The 6,000-nt window shown below is 41.1% G+C and overlaps 1 protein-coding gene across 3 annotated transcripts in view; it reads left to right on the top strand.

The window, feature by feature from the left end:
- Window positions 1-511: 511 nt before the first annotated feature.
- Window positions 512-6,000, top strand: part of PSD2 (pleckstrin and Sec7 domain containing 2) — a 55,387-nt gene continuing 49,898 nt past the window's right edge. For 2 of the 3 annotated variants that reach the window (XR_008331653.1, XM_053397480.1), the window contains exon 1: window positions 512-970. The gene's annotated coding sequence lies outside the window, so the exon portion shown is untranslated. The remainder of the gene's footprint in view (window positions 971-6,000) is intronic. The other variant, XM_053397479.1, reaches the window with a different exon arrangement.

Here is a 6,000-nt window from a genome sequence, read left to right as displayed (position 1 = left end):
GTGTTTTGAAGTGTTTTGCTCCTCTGCTGTGCTCACGTTCAGGACCCTGTTCCTTTCTACCTCTTGGAAAAAGTCTTCTCCAGTCCAGCGTCACTCTCAGTGTGCACATTTCATGCATACTACAATGAACGCACAATTCACACAGTCTGGGATGCTTTCTGTGACTTCCTTTTCTCTTCCCTGTACGCAAGGTGAGGCAAAATATTAGCATGTACAGCATCTTGTGGAGATGAAATTGCACTGAACATGAATGTTCTGTGTTCAAAAACAGGCGAAAAGGTTCACAGTTCAGCTTACAAAGACAACCTAACAGGAAACAGCAACACAAAGGGAAAACAAAGCCTTAAAAGCTAAATGAAAGCTTTCTTTTGTGGTTAGGGTGGGTAGGAAAGAGGATGGATAGGCCATCTAAAGATATTCTTGGGAGTTTTATTGAGGTTGTTGGTTTGTATGCATCCCATTTTCTTAAAGACAGCCTGCCTGTTTGGCAGGGATTTCCAAGGTCCAGTTTCAATGTATCTGATTGGCTAGCAGAAGCAGAGCCAGCTCTCAGATCTTTGAGGAAAATGTTAAATATGCTTAGCAATTTGCTCACAGTGGCTGGAGCATCTTCTTTCTAAAGTGTTAGCTGGCCTTTCGGCATACATTCACCCAAAGGCTTGAGCATCAGGTCTCTCCCCTGCTCTTTCGCTGAAGGCAGGCTCCATCATTCCTGCTCAGGCTCCTCTCTCGACCCCCTCCTCTTTCTCCCCTCCCTTCTTTCCTGCAACCTGCTTCCTAGCAATCTTTTGATACCTGAAGGAAAGCTGGGGAGGCGTAACCCATTGCAAGTGGCGAGGGGGGAGACAATAAAGGGAAGTCTGAGAAGGCATGGGGCTGGAATGTCTCCTTATATGTAGCTGCTGGCGATTTTGCATGGATTGTTGAGGGAAAAACAAGCTGCACTTGTAAGGGAAACCTTTTAGCTCTGGTAAGTAGAATCACAGTGTGTTCATTTTCATCCTATATCCATGCATCTCTGTAGCATCCTATGCAATATTGTTCTTGGAATGGCATTTTGTTAGTGTTATGGTCATTCATATGTGATGTATTAGCTTAAAGCTGCAATCACTAGGATTTGATTTATCTCTTGATGTCTCTAGTGTGCATCCTTGGGTCCCGAGGTAAGCATTTCCTGAGTGTGTTCCTAGAGAGAGAATGTGGAATGTAAAGATTATTGTCCTAATCAAGCACAATTGTATTTCATTCTAATTGATTTCACAATCCTTGAATCATCCAGGGATGAGATTAATTATTATTTATATATCTGAATTCTGGGAAGGAAGCCTGGAAATTATGTTCATGTAATTATGTGGCTGCTTAGCGCACTCTGTCCTCAAAGGCTCAGGGTGGGTAACAATTAGAAACAGACAATCAAATCACTTTACCAGCTTTGTTTTTTTTAAAACACCCACACCCAATAAATCTTAAGTTACCAGCCATCATGAATAGGACTGTCTTCCTTCACAAGAACTCTGATGCATTCTGTATTTTATAGCACAACTGTATTTCAGCATCAGTTCAGTAGTATAGCATCCAAATTACATGGTTGTCATGGAGATGTGCAAGGAAGGTGAAGCAATATGACTGCAGCTGGACCATGGAAGATTCTGATGCTGCACCCTGATCTGTGGTAGTGGTGTGTGTGTGTGTGTGTTGTTTTAGTCTAGTGCATTAAAAAAGGCTGTGCTAAGTTACAGGTTCCCCCCACTTTAGAAAGATTCAGTGCAATTTTACAAGATTTAAAGGGTTATGACCTTAAATGGATGTGGCTGCTTTGACATCACATCATAATTTTAATTGCTACATTAACATTTACATCTGGCTGTTATTTTTTTGTCAGACTAGAAATGGAGATGATACAGGAAGGGCAGTTCTGCAGCTATAGGGCTGGTATTCAAATACATCTTAAAGAGATGTCTCTACAAGCAGCAATGCAGATGTATTATTTTGTAACAAAAGAATATTTTAATTGCTTTAGCCATACTTGAGTCCAATTCCACCCGCCCCACCCCCTTCTCTGAATCTTAACAGTACAGATTCAGTATCTGCTCATTTCACCTTTACAAACCAGACTGTGACATTTTGCAAGTGGTAAAAGGAAATGTGTCAGCTACTGAAGGAAATGAATAATGTATACGGCAGAATTTCTCCTGCCTAAGGCAAAATGCGCTACAATGGATTTTTCCTGAAAACTGTGTTCATGTTGTTCAAGAAATGCATTCAGTTTCATGTCACAGACATGTTATGCTTCTGTTGTAGCTGGAACTCCACCAGACTTTTCTTTATATAGGCACACAAATTTTGCCTGTGATTTAATCTGGTCTCATTATGTGCTCATACAATGAATGTGTAATTTGAAGGCATCTAAGAAATGCAGTAGGAAGGCATCTCCATTGTCTCTGTAAAATACAATTTCAACCTTTATTTTTAATGTTCCTATCCTGTCAGCAGCATGTCAAATATAATGGAATAGCAAAAGGATTGTGTTAGGAAGGACATTTTAATGTAAGTAATATCTGCAAGACTGGGAAAAATAATTTGTTAGCAGACCCCTGAGTTGTGGCCAAGCAATCCACCTAAGATGGTGTTTTATGTTTTCAGGATAGGTCAGGTGCCAATCTGCACTTTAGCTGGATACTAGTTGAGTATGTGAACAGGATTCATTCAGAGATGAGGCTGATCATGTGTGTGCTTGACCCTTGTGCCTCCAAATTAATAAATTAAGATAACCTGGTTGGGCCTGTCTACATGGACAGCAATACCTTCAACTGTACTGAAACAAGCAGCAGTACACACTCTGTGGAAAAATTACCTTGGACCTCTCTGACTCCCCACCTCAAATTTTCCATCTAGATCTCTTTCAGTGGTTCTGGCCCAGTTGTGGGTCAACATTAGCCTTGGGGACAATTGCATCAGGAGACAGAGAGAGTGAGTGTGACTCCACTCAGCCTTTTTTCAAATCATCCAGACAAACCACTGAGTGAAATTATTCAGATATTTGGACTGATCAGCATGCAGCAACGCCAGCTTGCCCTCATGACCCTGGGTGCCCAGGGCCACACTCCGTGGGGATAGGTGTGGTGATGTCAGCACACCCGGTGGTGTGCAGGAGTGACGTCAGCACCCACCCACCCCATGCCACCAGGTGTGCTTATGTCAGACACGTGTGCCCTGTGCACCTGCCGCCATAATTTGTGGGTCCCCAGCCCCCTCAGCAGGAATTTTGTGGTGTCTAGAGCACCCAGGGCCCTTCTGGATCTGGCACTTATGTCAGCATGTTAGTGATAGTCAACTGTACCTCATATTTATAAGATTATAGGGAAGTGGTAGAAACTTGGAACAGTGAGGGACTGGATATGGGTGATCAAAGTGAAACTTAATCCAGTTAAGATAGAAACACTCTTGTTACAAGTTGGTCCAGTGATAGGTCTATAGCCTGCACTGTCCCTGAAGATGCAGGTTTGTAGCTTGGGTACTCTTGGATCTGACACTGCTTTTGGTTGATCAGCTTCAGCTAACTGTATTATATTCTGGAGAAAACAGACCTGCCTATATCCATCTAAGTTTAAGTAACCTCTAGCCTGGAATACTGTAAAATATTCTCCCTAGTGTTGTGCTTGAGAAGTGCCTGGAAACTTCTACTGGTGCACAGTGCCACTGGTAGATTTTCTGGTGTTGGCTAGATGGAGCGTATTACTCTATCTTTGATCTCCATTGGCTACCCATCTGTTTCTGGCCGCAATTAAAGGTGCCAGTTCTTCCCTTTGAAACCCTAAATAGCTTGGGATTTAGGTATCTGAAGGCCTGCTTCTTCCCTAAGGCCCACCCCCCACTCCATGCACTCTGAGCAACAGAAGAGAGCCTGCTCCAGCTTCCGCCATTGATTCAGGCGCAGTAGATGCACAGAAGGAGCAGGGCCTTTTCAGTCATGGCCTTATCTCCAGTTTAATTTCTCTGCCAAGTCAAGACATTGCATTTTCAGACACTGACTGGTCTACATTTTCCACTTGCACCACTATGCTCACTATGTTGTTGATGCAATTGTTGTTTTGATTATTTAGGGCTGCCACATGTCTTGATTTCCCTGGTCATTCCCAGGATTTCAAAGGTGGAATTGATGTCTAAAAAAAAGGTCAACAACGTTCGTGGTGTCCTGGTTAATACTTTTTAAAATATGGCAACCATATTGTCTTTTCATTGTTAGCCATTTTTTATTTTTAAAAAGGAAAGAAAGGCGAGAAACATTTAAATGGATGTATAAATAAATGCGAAACAAAAGAATTAGGGCTACCATTGTGCCCCATCCTGTAGGGGCTACCAGTAGCCCAGAAACAGAAAGAGAGGTGAAGGGAGACCTCAGCAGAGCCAGATCTTTTCCTCTCACCTTGCCAGCATCCTTCTGCCCTGGTCCCCTCGTGTCGCTCAAGGGCTGGAGGTGCCACTAACAGAGTGGGCGACGGACAAAGACTCAGGGCCACCAGTTCAGCTGCTCACATTCTGCAGTGAGAGGGAGTCTCTCTAGAGAGAATCTGGCTCAATGTGGTCCAGGGCTTGTTTCATCTTTTTTTTTTTTAAAAGTAATATTTATTAAGAGTTTAAAGATTACAAAAGGAAGAAAAAGAGTTAAACAAAGCAAAACAATACAATACATAGAAAAACAACAACACTACTTATCTTAACAAAACAAAAACAAAAACAGAAACAATTAAAAACACATCCAATATTTCCATATCTCATCTTTCATTTACTTGTTTCGACGACCTCCTCACACCTTCCTTTTTTGTATTCTAGTTCAGTTAGCTATTTCAGCAAATCCTTTCCATCTTTCTCAGTTTTTGTCCTATAATTTATCTCAACACAATCTAACCTTATTCTTTCTCCTTTGGCCCATTAACAGTCTATTTTTACTTAATTCTTTATAACATTTCTGCTAAAGCCATATAACTTCATTCCAGCATCCTTCTAACATTCATTAATTTTACAGTGTTTCTGTAAATAGTCTTTAAATTTTTTCCAATCTTCTTCCACCGACTCTTCTCCCTGGTCTCGGATTCTGCCAGTCATTTCCGCCAGTTCCATGTAGTCCATCAACTTCATCTGCCATTCTTCCCGGGTGGGTAAATCTTGTGTCTTCCAATACTTTACGATAAGTATTCTGGCTGCTGTTGTAGCATACATAAAGAAAGTTCTATCCTTCTTTGTCACCAATTGGCCGACCATGCCCAGGAGAAAGGCCTCTGGTTTCTTCAGGAAGGTATATTTAAATACCTTTTTCATTTCATTATAGATCATCTCCCAGAATGTCTTAATCCTTGGGCACCGGGGCTTGTTTCATCTTTCCCTCCTTCATAGAGGATTTGGTTTTCATCTCTCCTAGGAATGGATTTGTTTCATTTCCCCTCTCACTGATCATATCGGGGCTTCTACCTCTAGACCCTAAATTGTAAAAATCCCATGGAAAGGGAGGCGTCACCGAAAGCACTCCTCCACCCTTATACTGTTGCATTGGTTGAAGGCTGGATTTCCCCCTCCTAACCTTTTTTGGTCTGAAGGCCACTGTTACCAACCCCCTGGGAGCCCTTAAGATTTATTTATTTTTTTAACTTCTTTTTATTAAGTTTCATATAAATAACCAAAAAGAGAAATAACTTCACAGTTACAAAAAAAGAGAAAAATACAAAACAAATATCTAAACATAACATAAGTATTATCTATTTCCGTTACAATTCTTTGTCCTCACAATTATCTCTTTATATCTCAAGAACTTAAATCATTCTTCTACGCTCTATTGACCTCCATCCCTCCCGCTTTCAGGCTTCTTAATATACATAATTTATTTTCCCCGCAGCTAATAATTGTTAATAGTTTACACGTCGTAAGGTTTATATCAAATCTGTTATAGTTTTTAGGCTTCTGTAATTCCCTTCAATGTATATCATAAATTTGTTCCAGTCATTT

The sequence above is a fragment of the Podarcis raffonei genome, chromosome 7 (genome assembly GCF_027172205.1).
Source record: "Podarcis raffonei isolate rPodRaf1 chromosome 7, rPodRaf1.pri, whole genome shotgun sequence".
Classification (NCBI taxonomy): domain Eukaryota; kingdom Metazoa; phylum Chordata; class Lepidosauria; order Squamata; family Lacertidae; genus Podarcis; species Podarcis raffonei.
The sequence above is the reverse complement of the archived record's forward strand: the minus strand, read 5'-3'. Positions and strand labels throughout refer to the sequence as shown.